The sequence below is a fragment of the Chiloscyllium plagiosum genome, unplaced genomic scaffold (genome assembly GCF_037043375.1).
Source record: "Chiloscyllium plagiosum isolate Xiang-an unplaced genomic scaffold, Cpla_swu_hap1 HiC_scaffold_6, whole genome shotgun sequence".
Classification (NCBI taxonomy): domain Eukaryota; kingdom Metazoa; phylum Chordata; class Chondrichthyes; order Orectolobiformes; family Hemiscylliidae; genus Chiloscyllium; species Chiloscyllium plagiosum.
This window is the reverse complement of record NW_028270144.1, coordinates 68,044,728-68,072,301: the sequence shown is the minus strand read 5'-3', so window position 1 is coordinate 68,072,301 and position 27,574 is coordinate 68,044,728. Positions and strand designations below refer to the sequence as shown.

The 27,574-nt window shown below is 39.8% G+C and overlaps 1 protein-coding gene across 11 annotated transcripts in view; it reads right to left on the bottom strand.

Annotated features, from left to right (window-relative positions):
- tenm4 (teneurin transmembrane protein 4) overlaps positions 1 to 27,574 on the bottom strand; it is a 2,250,110-nt gene that overhangs the window by 1,359,987 nt on the left and 862,549 nt on the right. For all 11 annotated transcript variants that reach the window (XM_087988070.1, XM_087988077.1, XM_087988076.1 and 8 more), the window contains one exon: positions 10,252 to 10,307. The gene's annotated coding sequence lies outside the window, so the exon portion shown is untranslated. The remainder of the gene's footprint in view (positions 1 to 10,251; positions 10,308 to 27,574) is intronic.

Below are 27,574 nucleotides of genomic sequence, written 5' to 3'. Positions count from 1 at the left end.
ATTTCCTTTACCTGATCAGCAAATATTAGATCTGTCAGACATGGGAATTTCCAAATATGGGTTCAACTGATTGTATTGAAAAAGTCTACAGTGTCTTCCAATTACATTAAAAACTAGCCATATAATGCATTAGTATTAATAATTAATTCATATTAAAAGTTTGAGGCAGCACGGTGGCTCAGTGGTTAGCACTGCTGCCTCACAATGCCAGGCACTCAGGTTTGATTCTCTCGTAGGTGACTCTCAGTATGTAGTTTGCATAAGCTCCCCATGTCTACATGGGTTTGCTCTGGGTGCTATCCTCTCATAGTCCAAAGATGTGCAGGTTAGATGGATTGGCCATGCTAAATTGCCATAATGTCCAGGGATATATAGGTTAGGTGCATTAGCCATGAGAAATGCAGGATTGCAGGGTGAGGGCAGGAGTATTGTGCCTGGGTGGCTTGCTCTTTGGAGAATTGGTATGGACCTGATGGGCTGAATGGCTTGCTTCCACACTGTAGGGATTCTATGATTCACAAAAAGAACAATCATTCTCATGGACCAATTGTCTGACAACAGAGTGGAGACGATTTTTTTTTCTCTCGATTTAAAATAAATATTTCAAAAAAATTAGTTACTCCAATATACGGGAAGACATGTGAAGGCATGGGGGTGACATGACATTTAGCCCTTTAGTTTTAATGAGCTAGTATGGGCCTTATCTATACGCCAATTTATGAGCACATGGCTGTTTATTCCAATTCACAAATAGCACGACTGAGTTTACAAACATTCAAATGCCATCATTCAGGAACAATAGTTTTTGATGGAAATGACTGAATGCAAACTGTCAAGTATCTATTAACTGTCTGACCTAGCTCTATACCAAACTATTGTGGGCAGTTAGGTCAGTTACAAAAGCAAAAAAGGTAGTATTAAGCTCCTATTACTGAGAAGCAAATACAATGGTTGGTTGATGTTCACTTGAGCTAATTCAGACTTGGTAGCCAAGACAATTACATCAATTTGCCACAATAAAAAAAATAGACCGGCAGCGAACAAGTGTGCTAAAACTTCATAAGCTGAAGGAAACAGATTGGAAACTTCACTTTACCAAATATCAACCCACAACAGAAATTAACGCAGGATAAATTAACATTCTACCTTTCATTAAATGAAGAACATTCATAGCAATATCCTGTGATCTACAGATAAAAGATAATTAATCTAAACAGAGCAGCAAGGCTCCTTTTCTTCAAAGCAAGTCTTCAGTACACAAGAATAACTGAGAAAATCATTATTTGAAAACTAAGCAATCTTACTTAAAGAGAAATCCAAAGAGATGGCTATGACTTGTTAAGTGTAAAGATCATAAGAAATAGAAATAGTAGACCTTTCCAACCTACTCTGCCATTTAAGCTCATCTATGATCTTTTTTGGAGACACAACATCATTTTTATTCCTGCTCCCTGAAACTTGAGCCTCATGTAAATCTTCAATCTAACTCAGTCTTGAATGTATTCAATGTCGCAGCCTCCATTGCTTTCTGTGAAAGAACATTCCACACACTAACGACCTATTGGGAGAACCTAATTCTTCTCATTTCTATCTTATCTGGGATTCCCATTTTTTAAAACTCTGCCTCCTAATTCTATACTCTCCAGGTGAAGAACTATTTTCCTAATATCAGTTACATAAGTCCTCTCAGAATCTTACACATTTCAGTATGATCACCTGTCTTTGAATTTTGAAGTGAATATTTAATGGATAATCAATCCAAACAATCCCCATAGAACAATGTCTTGAATCAAATCAAAAGCAAAATACTGCAGATCCTAGAATTCTCAAAGAACACAGAGAATACTGGAGAAACTCAATAGAACTGGCAGCATCTGTGGCGAAAGTGAGGACTGCAGGTGCTGGAGATTAGAGTCAAGAGTGTGGTACTAGAAAAGCAGAGCAGGTCAGGCGGTATCCCAGGAGAAGGAAGGGCTTTTGCCCGAAACGTCAATTTTCCTGCTCCTCGGATGCTGCCCGACATGCTGTGCTTGTCCAGCACCACAATGCCGACTGGCAGCATCTCTGTAGAGAGAAAGAACATCAACATTTCTTGATACTTCTTCAGAATTGAAGAAAATATACATCAACAACCTGCTCACATAACATATTTTTATCTCTTTATAGAACCTATGCGTTTCCTTCAGAACTTGACTTTCTATCAATCTTTGTGTCATTGGTAAATGAAGATATGATACATTCTACCCTTCATCTGACTTACTAACATAGATTTTACATAGATTAAGGCCAAGCATTAGGCCCTGTGACACTCCATTAGTTGTAGTTTGCCAAATTGAAAGCAATCCATTAATCCTAACTCTCTCCTTCCTGTTAGCTAATTCATCTTCTATGTTAACATTAATATAACAAGCCCTTTTCTGTGTTAAAAATTTTAATTGTCAGCTTATTGAATGCCTTCTGGGAATCCAACGGCACACCATCTACTGGTTCCCCATTATTTACCCTGGTTGTTACATCTTCAAAATAACTCTAATGGATTAGTCAAATACAACTTTCCCTTTCACTAAATCGTGTTGACATTTTCTGATTTGCACAACATTTTTTTTAAGTGTCCTACTGTACTTCTTCATAATGAATTCAAGCATTTTAATAGATTTTAGGTGGACTACTCTAAATTTTCCATTTTCCTGTTTTCCCCTTCTCAAAGAGCTCTCATATATGCATTTTCCCAACTTGGTCTAACTTTTCCAGAATCTAGGGAATTTTAGAAGATTACAATCAGTTCGTCCACTATCTCTGCCTATCACCATCTCTGTCTCTCACTATGTCTTCTACTAAGACCCCAGGCTGCAAGCCTTCAGTTCTAGACCACTTGGCAGCAGCTATTTCCCATACTTTTCTCAATGTCATTTTCTAGAAATCATGATCTTTTAAAGTTTTCCCTTCCTTTATCCTCTTCAATCATTTTCATGTCTTGAGGTTTTTTATGTCTTTTATAGAGTATGTTTGAACAAGTAAATTTTATCACACTTCTTACATTTTCTGGTTTCCCATGATTAATTCCACAGTCTTACCCTCTAATGGACCAACACTCACTTTAGCTCCTCTTTTATTCTTTAGTTGTAGAAAGACATGTAGAATTTGCATCTATGGTTCTAGTTAGTTACTCTAATACTCAAATTTCTCTCTCCTTGCATGTTATAATGACCTTTAACTATTTGCCCAAGCTTCTGACCAAATAATAATCTTCATAGTATTGAGACTGGTTTCTGACAGTTTGGTATTATTCTTAAACAAAAACAAAAATTACTAGTGAAACAAAGCAGATTTGGCAGCCACTGTGGGAGGAAAGCAGATTTATGTTTTGAATCTGGGTTCTGATGAAAAGTCACTGGACTTGAACCATTAACTCTGCTTTCTTCCCAAAGCAATTTCTGTTTTTGTTTCAGATTTCTAGCACTCACTTTTCTTTGTTATTTTATTGTACTATTCTTAACTTCCTTAGATGGGTTGTTGCTGTTATAGACAGTCTTTCTTTCTCAATTGAAAGGTACAAACTTAGCATCATCCAACTCTGTCCCTTCCTCAGATTAACAGTTATCCTTCAAAGTCAACTAGGGATGGACCATAAATACTGGTCCAGTCAGTGATGGCGACATCCTAAATTTAAAAGCATTAGAAATGTTTATCTATGCTATAACTTGACTACCTCAAAACATATCAGTCCCTCTACATGGAGTCATACATCGTGGAAGCAGACCCTTCAGTCCGACCAGTCCATGCCAGTTATAATCCCAAGCGAAACTGATTGCAAATCGATCATATCTCTCCAAACATTTCTTATTCACGTACTTATCTAAATGTCTTTTAAACATTGTAACTGAACCCACATTCACCATGTGTTCTGGAGGTTCATTTCAAACACAAACCATTGTCTGTGTAAAATGTCTATTCATATCTATTCATACACATGCCCATTCTCCAGCTGAATCCGCTTCTTCCTTTAAAGGATACCTCATCACCCCCTACTCTCCTTCACCTAACCAAGCTTGTTCTTTCTTTGAACAACTCCTCCTTTAACTCATCTCACTTTCTCCAAATCAAAAGTGTGGCTATGATCATATGCATGGGCCCCAGACATGTTTATCTGTTTGTAGAGTTTGTGAAACATGCCTTGTTCCAGTCTTACTTGGAGCCTTGATCTACAAATCCTTCTCTGAACATATCAATGATGTATTTGGTGTTGCTAGTGAGGAAAAGGAACTGATGGAAAGTGATAAACTTGAAGACTGAAAAATTGCCAGGGTCCAATAATCTACATCCTAGACTATTTAAGGAAGCTGGTTTAGAAATAATTTAAAAATAATAAAGATGATCATCTTTCAAGACTCTACAAACAGTGAAACTGTTGCGATGGATTGTCGGATAGTTAATTTAAGAAAGAGGGTAAAGAGAAAATAAGGCATTATAGACCAGTTAGCCTGACATTGTTAGTGGGGAAAATGCTAAAGTCCATTGTAAAATAGCAGAGCACTTGAAAATATGTACAGGATCGGACAGTCAGCATGGATTTATGAAAGGGAAATCATGCATGGGAAACCTACTAGAATTTTGCAAGGATGTCACAAGGATAAGCAGAGACGGTGGATGTGGTTTGTTTGGAAGGTTTTTGATGAGGTCCCACAAAAGAGATTAGCACACTGCATTAAACCGAATGGGATTGAGGGCAGTGTACTGACAATGGACAGAGAGCCAGTTGGTAAACAGGGAACAAATAGGGGAAACAAAGGGACCTTTTCCAAGTGGCAAGCAGTGACTCGTGGAGTACCACAGAGATCAGTGCTAGAACCTCAGCTATTCACAACACAGATGAGGGAATATATTTTAAGACTGCTTTCAACATTCCTCTGATTTTGAGTGTTGTTCTGTCGACATCATGCAGTATGGTGTCAGATATTTCATGCATACTCCTGTCAACAGTTTACTTCTCTTCAACCAAGGGATGATTTCCGGTATGACAAGAACAGTCACCCTAGTGGAAAGTTTGAAATTAGTTGGATGATTGTATATGATCTCTGCTATATCTGGTTGAGTTGGGTTAACTATTAGCCCAAGCAATAGTTGAGCTGTATCTTCCAAAGGTGGCATCATATAATGATGCGTGTTGTAAGGAATGTATGTCTCGGTAGTCTCCCAAAGATATTATGTTGTAGGGCATTGATCTCTTTATGCAAGTAGGCTTTACTAATTTTGTGGTTCAGAACTTGCATTTTACTTCTGCACTTTCCCTGGAAATATCAATTTCTCATAAAAGTAGCACTGGTGTTGTAAAGCTGGACATTGTTTCAGGTTTTTGTTTTAACTCCACTCTGGAATAGTGAGTTCTAACATTAAACAATTTCAGACTTTTTGTGTTATATAATTATTGAATCAGAGTTTTTTGCTGTCAGTGAGATGGTAAGACAAACATTAGGTTTCCATGTGGAGACTCACACTTTACAAGTGAGCAAACCAAATGGGGATGACAAGGATAACAGTAGAGGGTCTCCATGGAAAGTTACAGCAATGTCTAAGCTTCATCAGTTGGAGGTAGATGGTAAACATTAGATTTGATAAATGTGATATTCCTGGAGCAGCAAAAACATTTCTTGAAGTATTAATAGGCTTTCCAGCTGTACTGTGTCTGCTTGCCAATAGACTGGAAAAGTCCCAGGCAGAAACATTCGCTAATGCTGGTGCATAAGCTCACTGATGTTTCATCTTACCTTCTCCTCCTCCTCAGTTATCTCAAGTTGGCTCTGCTCTGCAAACAACAATTGCTGGTGATCACAGCGGGTCTAATAGCATCCATAGAGAGACAGCAAGCTAACGTTTTGAGTCTAGATGCCTCTTAGTCAGAGCTCTGACTAAGTTAGCTTGCTCTCTCTCCATGGATGCTGTCAGACCCACTGTGATCACCAGCATCTTTTTTTTAGTAGAGATACCAACATCTGCAGTAACCTGTTCCTACATTTTGTTTAATTGTCTGTATGGGCTCTGTCTTTTGTTCCCTCAGCTGGTCCAAATCATGCAACATTGTATGTAGTGCAGGACATGAGAACTAGTTTGGAAACTCTAGCTGGTGTATATCGAAGTGAGTCTTAAGATTTATCCAGGCACTTTGATTTATCTCCTCTTTAACTTCTTTAATGACACATCTAGTAACTATATGGCTCTCATTTTTTGTTTTTTGTTGGTTTTTCTCAGTGCAGTTATCTGTATATTTCAAATGTCATCCCCTAGTCCCCAAGCAGTCAGTTGCCAAGTCTGCTTTGTGGTATGTAGAGATCAAGGACACATGAAAATATTATGGTCACCTTCCAGGAATCATGCTGATGAACACTCCTCAATGATCTTAATCCTGTTCCTTGGATGCTGCCTGACCTGCTGCGCTTTTCCAGCAACACATTTTCAGCTCTGATCTCCAGCATCTGCAGCCCTCACTTTCTCCTCAGTGATCTTAATAGCCACATTCTATTCACTTATAGAAAGCCTGTGAGAGATGTAAACCTGAGCATTCACTCATTCTGACTGGGATAATTGGTGGAAAAGGTGACATTATTCCCTGGATAACAATTTATCAGTCACTTATCTGATGCATTTATGCTGCGCAATTAGAAGATCCCACAAATCTCTCCCACAGAGCTCTGAAAGTATCTTCAGCCAAAATAGTTAAAATAGTGATGTCTTTCACAAGTACTGTTAAGTAACTTCAAGTCTACTGAAAACAAAAGCAAAGTGTTGCATTTAATCCGAGCTTAGAAAACACGCTGGATATATCTAGCAGGTCTGGCAATATGTGTGGTGAGAGAAACAGCAATTATTTCAGGTGGATGGCATTTCAACAGAACAGTTTCTCTCTCCATCAATGCTTGCTGAGTAGTATTTCCAGCATGAAGTTTTATTTCAGACTGCAACTGACTGTTAGCATCTGCCATGAAATCCTGAACTTCTTGAAATACTGGTGTACCAATATGTTGAGGAAATGTATTCTCTAACCCATAAACTATGTGATGGGTATGTCCTTTAGTAAGATGCATTAGTCCACTCATCCCCTCTCTTGCATGGGCTAACACCTTTGTGAGGAACACAGTCTATTGCTGCTTTGTTCGATAATCCTCAGTGTTCGTGTTGTTGCTGATCCTTGGTCCTCATCTGAGGCCTAATCTTAAACAACATGTAGGCTGATCTGAAAGATAAGAGCTCCAAAGTGGAGATCAGATTTACAGACCTCTAATGTTGTGATAGTTACCATTAAAAGGTTTGAAATAAAAATCTATTAAAGTTTTTCACACAATTAGGCAAGCCAACAAAAAAAAATCAGCTATGAGGTTTCATTGGCAAATTTTCCTGCTTTGCTTTCAGCCTTTTTAGTTGGTGTTATGTTTTCACTTATGAATTGACCGGTGAGTTCCTGGGAGTCCAGTAAAATGACCATCCACAGTTAAATTTCATAATGCCATATTAATATTGCTCTGATTGACTGAAATTGACAACCTGCCTTTCAGCCACACTACATGCATTAATTGTCCACTTTTTTGAATTGGGCTTCTGAAACTATGATAGTCGATTCATAATCTTGACACCTATAGATGCTTGAGGGGTCAGAAATGCCTTTCTAACAATCTTTTATCCAATATCACCACAGAAATACATCAGGTCTATGGATACCATCTTCTGTTGAGACACACACGGAGCCCTGAGGGGATGAGGAACTCCAACCTTGCCAACCAGATTAATCAGATCAACTTTAGCAATCAACATGCCAGGTGTTACAACCAAGTTGCTTTCAGATCCAGTGTATTTGATCAGCAACTCATCCACCAGCTTGAAGATTAATTCATATCATCAACAACATACTATGACAGCAATTTATATGATTTACTCTTTAAGGCATGTAGGGATGGGAAATAAGCGCCACTGCTTCTTTTACATCACCTCCCAAACAAATCCATAGACTCTACCACCTACATTGATAAGGCAGCAGAACATTGAAAATTCTATCAACTCAAAGCACTCCTAAAATTCACATCCCATCATAAATGGACTTATGTTGTCAGTCCCTCATTGTCAGAAGAAGAATATTCTGGAACTTCCCACATAATAGTATTCTGAGTAAGCAGGTTATAATGGCACAAAATTTTTAAAAAAGATACACTGTTGCCTCTTTAGAACAAGTAGCTATGTGTAATAAATGCCAGTTTGTCAGTGACATCCATGTTCCTAGAATGACAAATAAAATCCGAGCAATAAACATCACGGGTTATGCATCCAAACCAGAAATTTTCCTCAGGGACATTAAAGAAAGAACTGTATCAGAAATCAATGGACGTAACATCGCCCATGTTCTACAACAGGCAGACATTTTTTTTTTACTGTCCAAATGAGGAAGATGCAAATAATACTCCCCAATGTTCTCAAATACATTGCATTTTCTCCATCTCAGGAAACTCCTTCAAGGATTTGTTCAATTTTTTGAGCATTGCCTGTCTCTATAACTCCCTGTTGACTGTTGGTGAATAGACAATGATATTTGAAGTATTCACTTAATATAATTTATTATTAATGTTTCTTATTTTTCCCTTTACACTTGTGCTCGTTATCTTAAAGCATGAAACATCTTATAGATTTCTCAATTTCTGAGCTTTTTAAAAAAATGAAAGATGCTGTTTAAAGCTATGATGGTGTCAGCCAGATAAGCTGTCTGAAATGTGTAGATTATGTGTTTTCTCACAACTGTTTCTTTTCAAGTATACAAAATACTTAAATTTACAACACAATAAAAAATGTTTTTTTAAGCAGTCACCTGATCAGGATAAAGTGCAGTCTGTTCTGCCATAACGCCTGTTTCTTCAAAGCCAATTGGCTTTAATACGATTGAAGAATTTAGACCATTATTTGTAGAATATGAACTTTCCTTATCTGTTTTGGCTATAACGCAATTCTATAATGTACCCCATCAGACTAAAAGGCATGGCTATTGCACGATTTTCCTATAAAGCGGTATTGGTCAAGAATGGAACTATCGCATTACATTAGAAGCGACTGTACAGATTTACTTCCATATTTGAAGCAGACGTCCAGAGGTGTTTTTGATCCACTAGTTTAGTTATTCTGCTTCAACAGAATGATAATAAGGTTTGAAAACAGTCAAAAGTCAACTGTCCTTTTCTCCCTCACAAAATATGTCCCTTAAAGTAAATTGGCATGTTTTAAAAAAGTAGACAAGCAGGAGGCTGGAAGAATACAGCAAGCCAGGAAGCCTCAGGAGGTGCAGAAATCAACATTTTGGGTTAAACACCTGTTTAAAAAAAGTAGCATATTTTCTTTGTTGGTATATGGGACAAAGTTCCATAAAAGTTTCATGTTGACATGGATTTGCCCCAAATGATCATAATTTGGGTGATATTGTATATCTTTTACTTTTAGTTTTTGTCCAGATTGTGGTCCCAGTGGAGATTCAACTGATTCAATGATTTGAGCCCTCTCACTTCCCAATAGATTTTAGAAATGATGTTAAGAAGTGAGTCAGGTACTAAGTAATAGTAATGTTCTGTACTTTTGCAGTTTTAGTTAAAAATAGGACAAAGGAATTGACTAATTGATGAGCAAGCATCAATGATGCATTCTGCACTTCTGGTAATTTTCTGATTCATATCAAACACATTCTATTTTTGCAATCCCACTGTTATCTTCACATTTCATGATAAATCTAGTGTTATGGGTAGCCTTGTCTTTGTTGCTGTCATTCATTCTAACAGAAGTTGAACTAATGGGAAAAATACACAAATGGGAATAATATACCTCATTATTTAGTAAATTTCATAACATGAAAAGAGTCAGTGGATAACAATAAAAAAGAAACAATATATTTCTTCGTGTGTACATAAGCCTAATACTTACTCAGAATATTTCTTACTGTAAATAATCTTTCATATGAGTTTGCACATTCTTCCCATGTCTGCGTGGGTTTCCTTCGGGTGCTCCGGTTTCCTCCCACAGTCACAAAGATGTGCAGGTTAGGTGAATTGGCCATGCTAAATTGCCCATACTGTTAGGTGCATGAGTCAGAGGGAAATGGGTCTGGGTGGGTTACTCTTCAGAGGGTCGGTGTGGACTGGTTGGGCGAAGGAACTGTTTCCACACTGTAGGGAATCTAATGTAATATCAGATCATCCTATCGTAACACATCTTGAATAAGGTGTTACTTACCTAGAAGTAAAGGTCCATTGATAACTTGTTTTGTCGCACACACATCGAATAAATATCTGAATGAAAGAAACAAAAAATAACTGTTACTGGACAACTCATAGGGATTATGAAGAGGTCAGATTCTCCTTTTTGACTATTAGCGTAATCTTTCTGTTTTTTTTAATTCATTCGCAAGATGAGGGTGTTGCTGGCTTGGCCACCATTTATTACCCATCCCTAATTGCCCAGAGAGTGGTTAAAAGTCAACCACATTTCTGTGGATCTGCAGTATTATGTTGGGCAGACCAAGTAAGGATGGAAGTTTCCTTCCTTTAAGGACATTAGTGAACTAAATGAGTTCTTCCTGACAATTGGCTGTGGCTTCTTCGGTCATTATTGGACTCTTAATTCCAGAATTTTATTGAATTCAAATTTCACCATCAAACCTAGGCCCCCAGAACATTACCTGTGTCTCTGGATTAACAATCCGGTGATAATACCACTAGGCCGTCACCTCCTCATATGAAGCTGAAGCGTCATCTCACTATAATTTTCAAAGGACCAATATATGGTCACTTCATAATATTTTAAATACACAATTGCTGAACATTCATATTCTACAGCCCTTAAAAATCTCTTGAATATACAAGTTATCATTATAATTATATAATTTTGAAGAATATACTTGTATTGCATTCTAGAATGCTTAGAATTATTCACTTTTAAACCAATATCAACTATAAGAATGTGTGAAAGTAAGATTATTTCATTACTTAGCAGTTCCACCCATGATAAACATGGCTGATTTGTGTCAGTCACTATAAGCTTGGAGCAATGAGTTATTACTAAAACACTAATTAAGTCAATAAGTTGAAGTAATAAAAATGAGCAAGCCTCCAGTCTTTCCAATGGCACCTTTAATTGGTCATGTTGATCAACTCAACAACAATCAGAATAACTAATTTGATGTTTGCATTCTAAAATAAATACTATAAATACTAATGTTTCTTCCAGAGCTGAAAGAATTTCATTTTGTAGCAGTAGCCTGAGTCTCTGTTTATTGTTGGAGTATTGTTCGATTGAACCTTCAATGTAAACACTTGTGATTTTTTTTTAACTTACTCATGGGACATGGGCCTCACTGGCTAGGCCTGCATTAAATTGCCTATTCCTAGTTATCTTCGAGAACATGATGATGAGCTGCATTCTTGAAATATTGTAGTCTACGTGCTGTGGATATACTCAAAAATCTGCTTGGAATGGAATTCCAGGATTCCCATGTGATGCACCAGTGGCCAAATGGATGAGGCACTGGCCTCCTAAACTATGTTAATGGGCTTGTATTCGGTCTGGATTTTGAGCTGGCATGGTGGCTCAGTGGGTAGCACTGCTGCCTCGCAGCATCAGGGACCTGGGTTCGATTGCAGCCTTTGATAGTTGTCTGTTTATGGGTTGCAAGTTCTTCCTGCACCTGCATGGATTTCTGCTGGGTGATCTGGTTTCACCAGGGATGTATATGCTAGGTGGATAGCCCTCTTAAAATGTGGTTTTGGGGTGTGTGGATTGGGTACAATGCTTTTTGGAAGGTCAGTGCAGATATGATGGGCTGAATGGCTTCTTTCCAACCTAATGTAATTCAGTTTCTGGTCAATGGTATCCCTGCAGTGGGGGATTCAGTGGTGGTAACTCCACTGAATGTCAAGAGGCAGTGGTTTGATTGGCTTTTATAAGAAATAGTCACTGTATGCCATTTATGCAGTGTGAATGTTACTTGCCACTTTTCAGCTAAAATCTGTCTATCATCGAGATCTTGTGATATTTGAACTTGGACTGCTTCAACGCCTAAGGAGTCACAAATTGTGTTAAACTTTGTGCAATTATGGGTGAACATCCTCAATTCTGACCTTATGACGGAGGGAAGGTCATTAATGAGGCAGCTGAAGGTGATTGGGGCTAGGACACTATCTTGAGGAACTCCTGCAGAGATGTCCTGGAGCTGAGATGACTGATCTCCAACAACCCCAACCTCGACCATCTTCCAATGTGCTAGGTACGATTCCAACCAGCAAAACCTTTCCCCCCAATTCCCTTTAAAAAACATCTCGCATAGTTGGAGTCATATGGGAGTAATTTCTCAAATTCCACATTTGAGCACAGTGTGGCTTTATACCTTATGAACTTTAACAATTACATTCTAGACAATAGACAATAGGTGCAGGAGTTGGCCATTCTGCCCTTCGAGCCTGCACCACCATTCATTATGATCATGGCTGATCATCCTCAATCAGTATCCTGTTCCTGCCTTATCTCCATAAACCTTGATTCCACTATCCTTGAGAGCTCTATCCAAGTCTTTCTTAAACGAATCCAGAGACTGGGCCTCCACTGCCTTCTGGGGCAGAGCATTCCACACACCCACCACTCTCTGGGTGAAGAAGTTTCTCCTCATCTCTGTCCTAAATGGCCTACCCCTTATTTTTAAGCTGTGTCCTCTGGTTCGGGACTCACCCATCAGCGGAAACATGTTTCCTGCCTCCAGAGTGTCCAATCCTTTAATAATCTTATACGCCTCAATCAGATCCCCTCTCAGTCTTCTAAACTCAAAGGTATACAAGCCCAGTCGCTCCAATCTTTCAACATAAGATAGTCCCGCCATTCCAGGAATTGACCTCGTGAACCTATGCTGCACTCCCTCAATAGCCAGAATGTCTTTCCTCAAATTTGGAGACCAGAACTGCACACAATATTCCAGGTGCAGTCTCACCAGGGCCCTGTACAGTTGCAGAAGAACCTCTTTGCTTCTATACTCAATCCCTCTTGTTATGAAGGCCAGCATGCTATTAGCTTTCTTCACTACCTGCTGTACCTGCATGCTTGCCTTCATTGACTGGTGTACAAGAACACCCAGATCTCTTTGTACTGCCCCTTTACCTAACTTGACTCCATTTAGGTAGTAATCTGCCTTCCTGTTCTTGCCACCAAAGTGGAGAACCATACATTTATCCACATTAAACTGCATCTGCCATGCATCTGACCACTCACCTAACCTGTCCAAGTCACCCTGTAATCTCCTAACATCCTCCTCACATTTCACCCTGCCACCCAGCTTTGTATCAGCAGCAAATTTGTGAATGTTACTATTAATACCATCTTCTATTTCATTAATATATATTGTAAAAAGCTGCGGTCCCAGCACTGATCCCTGCGGTACCCCACTGGTCACCGCCTGCCATTCCGAAAGGGAGCCGTTTATCACTAATCTTTGTTTCCTGTCAGCCAACCAATTTTCAATCCAAGTCAGTACTTTGCCCCCAATACCATGCGCCCTAATTTTGCTCACTAACCTCCTATGTGGGACTTTATCAAAGGCTTTCTGAAAGTCCAGGTACACTACATCCACTGGATCTCCCTTGTCCATCTTCAGAGTTATATCTTCAAAAAATTCCAGAAGATTAGTCAAGCATGATTTCCCCTTCATAAATTCATGCTGACTCTGACCTATCCTGTTACTACTATCCAGATGTGTCGTAATTTCATCCTTTATAATTGACTCCAGCATTTTTCCCACCACTGAGGTCAGACTAACTGGTCTATAATTCCCTGCTTTCTCTCTCGCTCCTTTCTTAAAAAGTGGTACAACATTAGCCACCCTCCAATCCGCAGGAACTGATCCTGAATTCTAATCTGGATACTGCTTTGGATGTCTGATTGTTTCAGTTTTAGATATCTTAAATGTATATTTGTCAAAAATGGCACAGAATTCTGATTATCAGGTAAATGAACTGAATAGTTGAATTATAAACTGAATATTCTTCTCATGTGGAAGTGGATGGTTGGCTTCACATGCAATCAAACAACTACTGATCTTAGTTTTATCATCATTTTGCTCACCCACTGTTTAACTTCCAACTGTGTTCACAGCAGTTCTGTGGAATTAACTATTGTTGTGATAAAAATAGCAACATTTTTGTACTTCACCTCATGTAATTCTTTGACAGTTAGATTTAGGATAGAAGCTCCCTTTCCTCACTGAAGTACAAAATGAAGGTCAGAGATGAATTCTCTGTGGGATCAGGCTGAAAGATTGAACTGGAATTTAATCAGGATACAGAACATTGTTCTAGATGCCAATCAAATTATATCTCAGAAATCAGATGGTGTGTATGCACATGTTCATCAGCATTTTATGGAATAGTTTGCACAGTGTGTCTTTAATTACAATAAAGGACAAATCTACAGAGACACTTGGACAGTTAAAATATCTCAAAATTCTCATAATTTTGTCAGAAACTGCTAACAGTATCATATATGAAAGTGTATGAAAGACCCCTGAGAAGTCCTAGTCCAAACAACATACAAAATAGCTTCCAAGTACATTTTAATCTTATCCGCATTGACTTTGTTGTTTTACCACAAATTGAAATAATTCCTAATCCTGGAATTGTCAAACAATTTCTGACAGATGTAACGTCATAGGAATTTGCTTGTTTACATTGTCCAGTCATGGAAGTTACATTTTGAACTGATAGTTAAAAAAAAGACAGGGAAACCTTGAACCGTAACAAATGTCTGACCATTTGGAAACGGTTGTCACTTCTGCTGTCAGTCAGAAATGTACTAATTGAAATTATATCTATGTGACAAACAATTTTCCACTTGTCAGAGATCTATGCTGGCCTCCTCTCAGCCTGATCAGCAAATCACTCAATGAAACTCAAAGGTGTGGCATGTTGGCTCGTGGTTAATACTGCTGCTTCACAGTGCCAGGGATGCTGTGCCAGGGTTCAGTTCCACCTTCAGGTGGCTGTGCAGGTTTCCTCTGGGTACTTCTGGTCTCCTCCCAAGATCAAAGATGTGTAGATTAGGTTGCTTGGCTGTACTAAATTGCCCATAGTGGTCAGGGATGTGCAGACTAGGTGGAATAGCCATGGGAAATGCAGGGTTGTAGCGATAGGGCATGGGGATGGGTCTGGGTTGGATGCCCTTCAGAGGTTGGTGTGGACCTGATGGACAAATGGCCTGCTTCTCCACTGCTTTTATGAAATGACAAAGCATTCACTGCTCCACTCCCATGATGCGGATAAATACTAAGAAATTACCAACTTAAAAAAAAATTGGCCAGTTTGATGCATAAGTAGAAAATGATTGAAATATTGCAAATTTCTTAATCACTTGGTTCAGAGCTTGGTCAAGCTTAATTTAGATCTGTCATAATTCATGAGTGGAATTTGATCACTTTGTATCAACTGGCAAATTTCCCGTTTTTACTTATAAACATACAAAAAAGTCTTAATTATAAGATTAGGAAAGTGATAGCTTTTATGAACAATTTTGACAATGCAGATTCCTATGGATTCAGGCGGGTTGGTTTCTTGCGATTAAGCTTTGGAAGGCGATGTGTAACTTTTTTTACTTGATCTTTGTTCAAAGAATTAGAGAATCTTTAGGTGTTAAAGAGCAGAAGGATGCCATCAGATCTGTGCCGACACGATGTCAGAGCCATTCCATTAGTACCATATTCTTGTACATTTATTGTCTTTCAAGTTTATATTCAATTGCCTTTTGAAAAATATCATTGTTTTCACTGCCTTGCATTCCAGATCAGAATAACTGGCTCTGACCGAAAACAAAAATCTGATCTTGCCTCTTGTTCTTTTGCCAATTATCTTACATTTGTGTGTTTTGGTTATCTATCCCTCTGCCAACAGAAACAGGTTCTCCTTACTTACTTTCATACTTTCATCAAATCTACCATTAAATTTCTTTGCTCTAATGAAAAAGCTTCACTTGCCCTCACCGTACCACACATCTGAAATATTTCATCCCTGTTATCATTGAGCTGAAACTGATATGTTTTTTGGCAAAGAGTGAGACGTGTCAAATTTTGCTAATGGCCGAATGAGTTTTCTTGTTATACTAACTAAGCATATCTCATTAACTACCTACATCGTCCTATGGCATCCCTCACATCTTATTCCAGTTCCATTTTACCACATGCTGTTCCAAGAATAACTCACCACTTCTGGAATTTCCTGAAATAAACACCAGCACCATCTTTTGCACCTGGACAAGCACTTTCAGTCAAAAGACATGGGAAAATCAGTACCAGGCTTTGTAAACAGGGTCCTAGAGCTCCTGCCTGATGGAGGAAAGCAGGTGTGAGTCTTCCTCCAATTCCAGCAAGTGTTGGCCATGACCTCAGATCATGCCTGCTTGGTTTGCCATCCAGAAGAATGTCTGGCAATATAAGAAGGTTGTCAATGTCCTTTTCCACTTTGCTACAATTTTGACTCCAATGCCTCACCCTCACTTTATCTTTGCTCCCCTATCCATCTTCCATTAAGGCTCATGTTCTACTTTTCTTACTATCAGTTCTGAAGAAGTGTCACTGGACCCAAAACATTAATTCTGCTCTCTCTCCACAGATGCGGCTAGACCTGCTGAGTTTCTCCTGCAATTTCCCCAAAGGATCCTTCCACATCAACAGAGATTTACCTGTTCTTCCACACGTGTCCATTACTTTTGATGTGGTCTCCACTACAATGGGGAGACAGGATGCCAACTTGCGGAATGTTTCAGAGAACATCTTTGCGACACACGCACCAATCAACTCCAGTGCCCTGTGGCTGAACACTTCAACTTCCCTTCCCACTCTGCCAAGGACATGCAAGTCCTTGATCTCCTCTACTGCCAAATTCTGCCTCATCTTCCACCTTGGGACCCTCCAAACACATGGGATCAATGTTGAGTTCACTAGTTTCTTCATTTCCCCTGCTCCCACCTTATCCCAGATCCAACCCTCGAACTTGGCACCACCCTCTTGAAATGTCCTACCTTTCCATTTCCCTTTCCACCTATCTGCTCCACCCTCTTCTCCAACCTATCACCATCACCCCAGCACCTTTATCTACCTATCGCATACTTTCTCCCCAGCTCCAAACACTCCCCCTCCCCCATTTATCTCTCAGTGCCCTTGGGCCCCTCTGTCATTCCTGTTGAAGAGCTTATGCTCGGAACGTCAATTCTCCTACTCTTCGCATGCTGCCTGACCGGCTGTGCTTTTCCAGCACCACACATTTCAACTCTGATCTACAGCATCTGCAGTCCTCACTTTCTTCTGTCTTTTCTTGACCAATATTTTACTATTTATACCCTTGAAAGCATGAATTTCCTTTATGTCAACCACTAATCTATTTTCATCCATGTCCTCAGCATCTTTTTTTACCATTTCACCTTCCTTATTATAAACATCTTTTTTGTTTTCCTTTGTTCTCCAAATGTAGTTATCCAGATAACTCAGGCTTTGGCCATTCCTTTACCCTTGTAGGAGTGCATCTGCCTGCATCCGAATTATTTCCTGTTTGATTACTTCACTTTCCTATTTACGGTATGCTCTACATATACCTTATGGATATAGACCACATCTAATCTTTGATTCCATTCTGCTTGCAAGAGATCCCTTTTCAACATTGATAAGCCATTGCATTCCATGATATCCTTTGTCCTGAGAGGAGGAAGCATAATATGAGATTTACATCAAGAGGAGCAGTGAGGAACATATCACAGGCAGTCAGCAAAACTGAGAGATTCAGACAAGGTGAGGGCCCTGTGAGAGACAGTCATGGAGAGGTATGGGTAGGGGAGGAAAGAAGAGGAGAGGATGATGAGAGGAGAGGGTGAGGAGAGGAGCGTGTGTGGACAGGAGCGAATGAGGAGAGGCGAGGAGAGAGGTAGAGAGGAGGAGACAGAAGGGAGAGGTGAGGAGAGAAGAGGACAGGACAGGAAAGACAAGGAGAGGTGAGGTTAGGAGAAGGAGAGGTGAGGTTAGAAGAAGAGGAGAGGAGAGGAGGAGGTGAAGTGAGGTGAGGATCCTCTTAGAGAAGCGGACAAAAGAGAAGCCTGTCCCTGTTGCACAGAAGGGAAGGAGGGAAAGGAGGAGAGTGTTAGTCACTGGGGACTCAATCGTTAGAGGCTCAGATATAAGGTTTGTAGGGAACGAATGAGACTCGCGGTTGGTGTGTTGCCTCCCAGGTGCCAGGGTCCGTGATGTCTCGGATCGTATCTTTGGTGTCCTAAAGGGAGAGGGTGACCAGCCTCAAGTCGTTGTCCATGTAGGTACCAATGACATAGGTAGAAAGAGGGATAGGGATGTAAAGCAGGATTTCAGGGAACTAGGGTGGAAGCTGAGAGCTAGAACAAACAGAGTTGTTATCTCTGGATTGTTATCCGTGCCACGTGATAGCGAGGCAAGGAATAGGAAGAGATATCAGCTGAACACGTGGCTGCAGGGATAGTGCAGGAGAGAGGGTTTCAGATTTTTGGATAATTGGGGCTCATTCTGAGGAAGATAGGACTTGTACAAACAAAGCAGTCTTCACTTGAACCAGAGGGAACTAATATCCTGGGTGGGAAATTTGCTGGTGCTATTCATGTGCGTTTACACTAACTCAGTAGGGGGATGGGAACTGGAGGTGTAGTTGCAGTACACAGGAGAATGAGAGTAGGAAGGATAGGGACAAGATTTCAGGGTCACAGGAATGTGCTGGCAGATAGCAAACTGGTTTGAAGTGTGTCTACTTCAATGCCAGAAGTATCTGAAATAAGGTAGGCGAGCTTGCAGCATGGATAGGTACCTGGGACTTTGATGTTGTGGCCATTTCGAAGACATGGACAGAGCAGGGTGAGGAATGGATGTTGCAGGTTCCAGGGCTTAGATCTTTCATTAAAAACAGGCTAGACGGTAAAAGAGGGGGAGGCGTGGCCTTGTTAGTCAAGGATAGTATAACGGTGGCTGAGAGAATTTTTGATGTGGACTCGTCTACTGAGGTAGTGTGGGCTGAGGTTAGAAACAGGACAGGAGAGGTTACACTGCTTGGAGTTTTTTATAGGCCTCCGCAGAGTTCCAGGGAGGGGGAAGAGAGGATTAGCAAAATTATTCTGGGTAGGAGTGAAAGGAACAGGGTGGTCATTATGGGGGACTTTAACTTATCCAACACTGACTGGAAATGTTATAGCTCTAGTATGTCAGATGGATCAGTTTTTGTCTAATGTGTACAGGAGGGTTTCCTGGCACAGTATGTCGAAGGGCCGACAAGAGGGGAGGCCACACTGGATCTGGTGCTTGGTAATGAATCAGGCCAGGTGTTTGATTTAGTTGTCGGTGAGCACTTTGAGACAGTGACCATAATTCAGATTTGTTTAGTTTAGTGATGGAAAGGGATAGGTACATGCCACAGGTCAAGAGTTATCGATGGGGCAAGGGAAATTATAATGTGATTAGGCAAGAATTAGGATGCATAGAATGGGGTAGCAAAAAGCAGGGGATGTAGACAAATGAAATGTGGAGCTGGTTTAAGGAACAGATATTGCGCGTCCTTGATAGGTATGTCCCTGTCAGGCAGGGAGGAAGTGTTAAGGTAAGGGAACCATGGTTTACGACAGAAATTGTATCTCTTGTTAAGAAAAAGGACGCGTATGTGTTGATGAGGCAAGATGGTTCAGATGAGGCGATGGAGAGTTACAGATCAGCTAGGAAGGATTTAAAGAGAGAGTTAAGAAGAACAAAGAGAGGACACAAACAGTCTTTAGCAAATAGAATAAAGGAGAACCCGAAAGCCTTCTATAGGTATGTGAGGAATAAAAGGATAATTAGGGTAGGAATAGGGCTAGTCAAAGACAGAAGTGGGAAGTTGAGTGTGGACCCTGTAGAGATCGGAGAGGTGCTAAATGAACATTTCTCATCGGTGTTCACTCAGGAAAAGGAGAATATTGTGGAGGAGAAGAATGAGGTACGAGATATTAGACTAGAAAGGATCGAGATTTGTTTCGCGCAAGTGTTATCAATTCTAGAAAGAGTGAAAGTAGACAAGTCCTCTGGGCCAGATGGGATTTATCCAAGGATTCTCTGGGAAGCTAGGGAGGAGATATCAGAGCCGTTGGCTTTGATATTTGAGTCATCATTATCTACAGGTTTAGTACCTGAGGACTGGAGGATTGTAAATGTTGTGCCATTGTTCAAGAAGGGCAGCAGAGATGACCCAGGTAATTATAGACCAGTGAGCCTTACTTCTGTTGTAGGAAATCTTTTGGAAAGGATTATAAGAGATAAGATTTATAATCATCTCGCAAGTAAAAATTTGATTTCAGATAGTCAACATGGTTTCGTCAAGGGCAGGTCGTGTCTCACAAACCTCACTGAGTTTTTTGAGAAGGTGACCAAGCATGTAAATGAGGGTAGGGCAGTTGACGTGGTGTACATGCACTTCAGTAAAGCCTTTGATAAGGTTCCACATGGTAAGCTGATGGAGAAAATGCAGAGGCAATGAATTGAGGGTGATTTAGCAGTTTGGATTAGAAACTGGCTTTCTGGAAGAAGGCAGCGAGTGGTGGTTGATGGAAAATATTCAGTCTGGAGTCCAGTTACTAGTGGTGTGCTACAAGGATCTATTTTGGGACCACTGCTATTTGTCATTTTTATGAATGACTTAGACGTAGGCATAGGTGGATGGATTAGTAAATCTGCAGACAACACTAAAGTCGGTGGAGTAGTGGACAGTTTAAAAGAATGTTACAGGTTGCAGAGGGACTTGAATAAACTGCAGAATTGGGCTGAGAGGTGGCAAATGGAGTTCAATGCAGCTAAATGTGAGGTGATGTACTTTGGGAAGAATAACAGGAAGGCAGAGTACTGAGTCAATGGAAAGATTCTTGGTAGTGTGGATGTGCAGAGGGATCTTGGAGTCCATGTGCATAGATCCCTGAAAGTTGCCACCCAGGTGGATAGTGCTATGAAGAAGGCATACGGTGTGTTAGGTTTCATTGGTAGACAGATTGAGTTCCGGAACAGCAATATCATGCTGCAACTATACAAAATGCTGGTGTGGCCACACTTGGAATATTGTGTACAGTTCTGGTTGCCCCATTACAGGAAGGATGTGGAAGCATTGGAAAAGGTGCAGAGGAGATTTACCAAGATGTTGCCTGGTCTGGAGGGAAGGTCTTATGAGGAAAGGCTGAGAGACTTGGGTCTGTTCTTATTGGCAAGAAGAAGGCTAAGGGGGGATTTGATAGAGACATACAAGATGATCAGAGAATTAGATAGGGTAGACAGTGAAATACTTTTTCCTAGGATGATGACGTCAGCTTGTACGAGAGGGCATAACTACAAATTGAGGGGAGATAGATTTAAGACAGATGTCAGAGGAAAGTTCTTAACCAGAGAGTGGTAAGGGCGTGGAATGCCCTACCTGCTAATGTAGTCAACTCAGCCACATTAGGGAGATCTAAACAATCCTTAGATAAGCACATGGATGATTTTGGGATAGTGTAGGGTGACGAGCTGAGAATAGTTCACAGGTTGGCACAACATCGAGGGCCGAAGGGCCTGTTCTGCGCTGTATTGTTCTCTGTTCTATGTTCTATGTTCTAACTCGAGGAATGCTAATTTTTCCCATGACTAAAAAATGTATAAACAAATAGACTAAGAAATTACAGGCCAGTAGCCTAACCTTGGTGGCGAGGAATTTATTGAAAAGACTTCTCAGGAACAGAATATACCTGCACTTGGAGAGACATTGATTAACAGAAATAGTCAGCATGGGTTGGTTGCGTTTGACAAACTTGACCAGCTGTTTTGAGAAGGTAACTAGGAGTATTGAAGAAGGTGGTGCAATTCTTGTAGTCTGTATTGACTTCAACAAAGCTTTTTGGTAAGGTCCCTCATGGCAGTCTGGCCAAGGAAGTCAGAAGCCATGGGATCTTACTTTAAAAAATGACAAGTTAGATTGAAAATTGACTTTGAGGCAGGAAGCAGAGGGTGATGTTAGAGGAATGTTTCTGTGCCTGGGAGTCTGTTTCCAGTGGGGTTCCGCAATGTTTAATATTGGGGCCCTTGATATTTGTCATGTGCATTAATGATTTGGACTGAAATGAAGTGTATTTGAACAAGAGGTTTGTGGATGACATGGAAGTTGGTAGGGTGGTAAATTGTAAAAGGTATTACACCAGAATGTTAGGATTCGAGAAAGCGCTGAAGATCAGAGAGACTGTGTTGTGCACATCTACAGATTTTTGAAGGCAGCCGGATAAATAGATAAGGTGGTCAAGAAGGCATTTGAGATACATGCCTTTTTTAGCTGAGGCATAGAATGTAAGAGTTAGGAAGCAATGTTGGAACTATATAAAATGTTATTTAGGCCGTAACTGGAGAACTGTGTGCAGTTCTGGTCACCACAATATCACAAGGATGTGATTGCACTGGAGGTGAGAGGCAGAATGCCAGTAGGAGAGTTAAGGATAATGTTTTTCACTCAGAGGGTGGTGGGTGTCTGGAACACATTGCCTGAAAAGGTGGTTGAGTCAGAAATTCTCAAGACATGAACCAATGGGCTCATGCTAGAAAATATGATTAGGGTTGTCATATAACCAATGCAGACACGAGGGGCTGAATGATTTCATTCTGCGCTGTAAACATCTGTGAGTCTATAACACTAGGGAATTGCCTGACTATCCTGCTTATTGAACTCTCATGATGTCAATATTTTGCCTTTCTTTGCAGTCATGGTGTGATAGGTGCACTCCATTCATCCACTTCAAGGTTTCACCATATTTACCATACTTTGTATTGGAAGCTGTTTGGGGTATGCCACATTCACAGAAGATTCCTGTTTAGTTTAAAGTTTTGCCTGTCTGTGGACAGTCACCCACTTACTATCTTAATGAACTTACTGTTGATTGAAGGTTTGTATCACAGAAGGACAAAATTGCGACAGCACAGAAGTAGATTACTCAGCACATCATATCTGTGCTGTCAGGACATTCCTCTCGAATTGTTTTGTTTTTGAAGCCAGCTCGATGTTACCTTTTCATGCTCAAAATTATTCTAATCGAAACTGTCAAACAACCAAATTTAGTATTTGACATCTTTGGTCAGATTCCAGTGAAATGCTTTGTTGGAAATAAACTCAGTACTGACCAATCAAGCCAAATAGTACTTTGTTGATTATGTTTTTAGTTAATCAAGTGAGTCATCAATGCCAAATATAAGAAACATTATTTCTGAATGGAAAAAGAACCAATTGAGCAAAACGACCAACAAATGAAAGATGCCACTTCACCTGATGAAGAAGTAGCATGCCAAAAGCTTGTGATTTCAAATAAACCTGTTGGATTCTAACCTGGTGTCATGTGCTTCTGAGCTTGTCCACCTCAGTCCAACACCCGCACCTCAACATCACTGAATATCCACATTGTTTTTCTCCTACTTTCATCAGTCTTTATACAGCTGTGAAACTGAAGTCACCAACAAGACATTTAGTGATAAATCTAATAGCTCAGAAACACTGGTACATATCAAGTTTGTACTAAAAGTTTATTTCTTTTTTTTTGCAATGATTATTGTTCCAAAAGGACTCTGTAAGTAACTCCCTTTCAGATTAAGTTACTGGAGGTTTTCAACTCCTGCTTAAAATGTCAAGCAATTCCTTCATTTCCTGTGCTGAGGACTGGAGAAAAGAGATCATAGCCATGAATGGATCTAAATGCATACACTACCTGGTTCTTAAAAGTGAATAACAGACAGCTCCTATTTCAGTACGGTCAACAGCTTCATCACCAGCATGTGATGACAAGTCGGCCCAAAGGCCATGAATATCTTTGTAATGTAATTTAAATTTGCAATTCATGTGTATTAGCAGCTGCCAGTTGGCAAATGTACAGCTGATACCAGATCACACTTCCAATAACACAGAATTTTTGTAGAGACTTTATCATGCTGCATCTTTTGCATTTGGAATTTGAAAAGCCTAGTTCTAGTTTACAGAGAATTGTGGGGCCCATTTGTGAGTATGCATGATACACAGCAAGCAATGACCTGGTTGCTGCATCCATTATCCCACCGGATTCTTTAACACTTCCTATATTCAGGTCCAGCTTGAATGGTGAACTAGTGGTTCACGCCTTACTTATGAAATTTACGAGCATTGAAATTTCAGCAAAAAGGTGGAACTAGCCATTTGACTTTTCTGGTAGCATCACAAGTGGTTTGTTTCATTAACAGAATGCTGCTGTCATGTCAAAAAGACAGGATGTTGTGAAACTTGAAAGGACTCAGAAAAGATTTACCAAGGATGTTGCCAGAGTTGGAGGATTTGAGCTATAGTGAGAGGCTGAGTAGGCTGGGCTGTTTTCCCTGGAGCTTTGGAGGCTGAGGGGTGACCTTAAAAGAGGTTTAGAAAATCATGAGGGGCATGGATAGGGTAAATGGACAAGGTCTTTTACCTAGGGTGGGGAACTCCAGAACTAGAGGGCATAGGTTTAGAATGAAAGGAGTAAAATTTAAAAGGGACCTAAGGGCAAATTTTTCACGCAAAGAGTGGTGCTTGTAATGAATGAGCTGCCAGAGGAAATGGTGGAGGCTAGTACTTTTAAAAGGCATCTTAATTGGTACATGGATTGGAAGGTTTAGAGGGATATGGGCCAAATGCTGGCAATTGGGACTAGATTAGGTTAGGACATCTGGTTGGCATGGGTGAGTTGGACCGAAAGGTCTGTTTCCATGCTATATATCTCTATGACTCTACTCTGTCTACCCCATAAATATGTAATGTATATGAATTCATCCATACTGAGATGTGAAATGTCAAAAGCAGCCACCACAGACTGACCTGACCTAAACCATAAAATCGCACAAAAGGTGACATTTTTCAGAAGCCTCATAATTCTAAACATATGTCAGCAACAACATTTCAAAACAAATCAAGGGCAATTAGGGGTGGACAACAAATGCCGGCTTTGGTAGCAATGTCCACATCCCAGGCAAAAAAAGCCATCCAACCCCCCCCCCCGCCCAAAAAAAACCTAGGTGTGGGGAATATCCTGGAAGCCACATGTGTTAGCCCTCAGGAAAAGGGTTCGAGGATTAAAATGCATAATTACCCTGCAAGCTTTATTGATGCCAGGTATAAAGACCATACATCCTAGTGACTGACAGATTGAAGTCAAATTGTCAGCTAATCAGCATCCATTTCAGATGAAATGTAACTTGTTGCTCCTTTGCAATGTGACATTCCTGACCTGATGAATGCGAGACGTAAAGCTTCAGTGGCAAGTCTTTTTTCCCAAGAATTAAAAAAAAGTTCACTAATAAATTAAGCTGAATAAGTGTGAATATTTGTTTAATTTCCATATTCAACATTGGTGCTAATTATATTGAAGAAAAATTATAAATAAAGCAGGACTTTTGTCAGGTTAAATAAAGTTATCTAATGTGGATATTAAAGAATGACTTTAGCTTACTTTCTCGATTAAATGCAAATGTTGGCTTTAAAAGTGACAGACACCAAAGATTCATTCAAAAGCATTACATTCAAAGTTTGCTGGATTCACTGCTTTTTTGTGAAGTTGTGATTACAATTCAAAAAGAATACTCATTCACAACTTTGATGCAAATAGTGTAGAAGAAACTAGTTTATATGTCAGCTTAGAAAACTAGCAAAGAGAAAATAAATCTAACAGCCTGTAAAACATGAATACTTCTGAAAGGTCCCATTTGTTATCCCTCCCAGTAATGCTGCTGAGTCAAGAACAACCGGCCTATGTTCTGCTGGGAGTCCCTGTTAGACAGGTCTTCTACCACTGGCGATCTTGATTCTAAGGCAGGCCCATAGATGTCCCCACTGCTTGACTAATGGGTAATTCAAAGAGCTTTCCCATGAATAAGCAGTTATGTGTTCACACCAGCATTCTCAGCCAGCAGCTAAGACTCCAAATGCCAAGAGAAGATTCTGCCCAGTTTTGTCACATTGTTTCACTATTACTGGAGGCAAATTATATCTGAATGTCAGGAACAAGTAACATAAAAATATTGAGTTCACAAAATTGATGTTGCATTTCTACAAGAATCTGATTTCCTTAAAATTAAACCACTTATATGTTTCACGATAGATTATTAATTTAAAAAGTACAGTTGCAGCTTCTCCAAGAGCTATTTTAACAGTCAAGCATCCATATTTAATTATCCCCATGCACTAACTCTGAAACATCTTACCTCTGCAGACTCAGTTCAATAAACAAAACACCTAACTCACTTTCCGAGAGATTATTTTTCCTATTCATGATACTGATAATCTCTCTTCTATCTTTCCCACTTCATACTAACATTTTTCTTCATTCCCCTGCTTCAACTGGGTCTTTATTATGTCTTTCCTCCCAGTTTGTGCTGTCAATCTTGTTTTATTGCCTGTTGTGTTGAAGCTGAATTCTTTCTTTGCTCTTTCTGATTCCATTTGGAGAGCTCTTTCTCTAAAGACTCATAACGAGAAGTTTCTTTCCCCTTAAATCTCCTCAGTGAATTGTTTCTACTCTCTCATTTACATATGCACCCTTCACTGTCAGTTAATGCTAATAATGTTTTTATCATCACAGAAATGTTATGGAGCAAGAGGAGGTTATTCAGCCCATCATGTCTGCACTGACTCTTTAGTGAGCATCATCCAGTAGTGCATATCTCCAGATATTTTCTTATAACCCTCAATCCAAATAATTGTTCAACACCATCTTTAAAGCCTCAACCGAACCTGCTTCAACCACATTTTCAGGCAGTGCATTCTAGACCTGAAACATGTACTGTGTGAAAAAGGAATTATTTTCACGGCATATTGTCTCCTTTTGCAAATCAATTTAAATCTATGCCCTCTCATTCTTGTTGCTTTTATGATTGAGAACAGTTTCTCTACATTAACTCTAATCACCACACTCATGATTTTGAAAACTTCCATCAGATCTTCTCTTAGTCCTCTTCTCTCGAAAGGAAACACTCCTAACCTCTTCAAGCTGTCCTCATAACTGAAGTTGCTTATCCCTGAAACTGTGCTTTTAAATTGTTTCTGCACTCTCTCCAATTTGTTCACTTCTTTCCTATAATGTGGCGCCCTGTATTGTAAATGATACTCCAACTGAGATATAACCAGCATCTTATACTAATTCAAAATTACCCTTGGTCTTGTACTCTATGCCTTATTAATAAAGCCAAGGTCATTGCATGCTTTATTAATTGCTCTCTTCATCTGTCCTGCCACATTCAATGATCTTTGCAAATATGAAGCTAGGTACCACTACTCCCACACCATCTACTTTAGCCTCTACTTTGTATTGTCTTTCAATGTTGTCCCTAGCAAACTGCATTACTGCTCACTTCGCTGCATTGAACATCATCTGACACTTTATCCGCTCACTCCACTGACTTGGCTATGCCTTTTTGGAATTCTACGCTGTTGTTCTCATGGATCATAATCCTTTGCATTTTCATTTCATTTGCAAACTTTTAGATTTCCCCCTGCGCACCAAG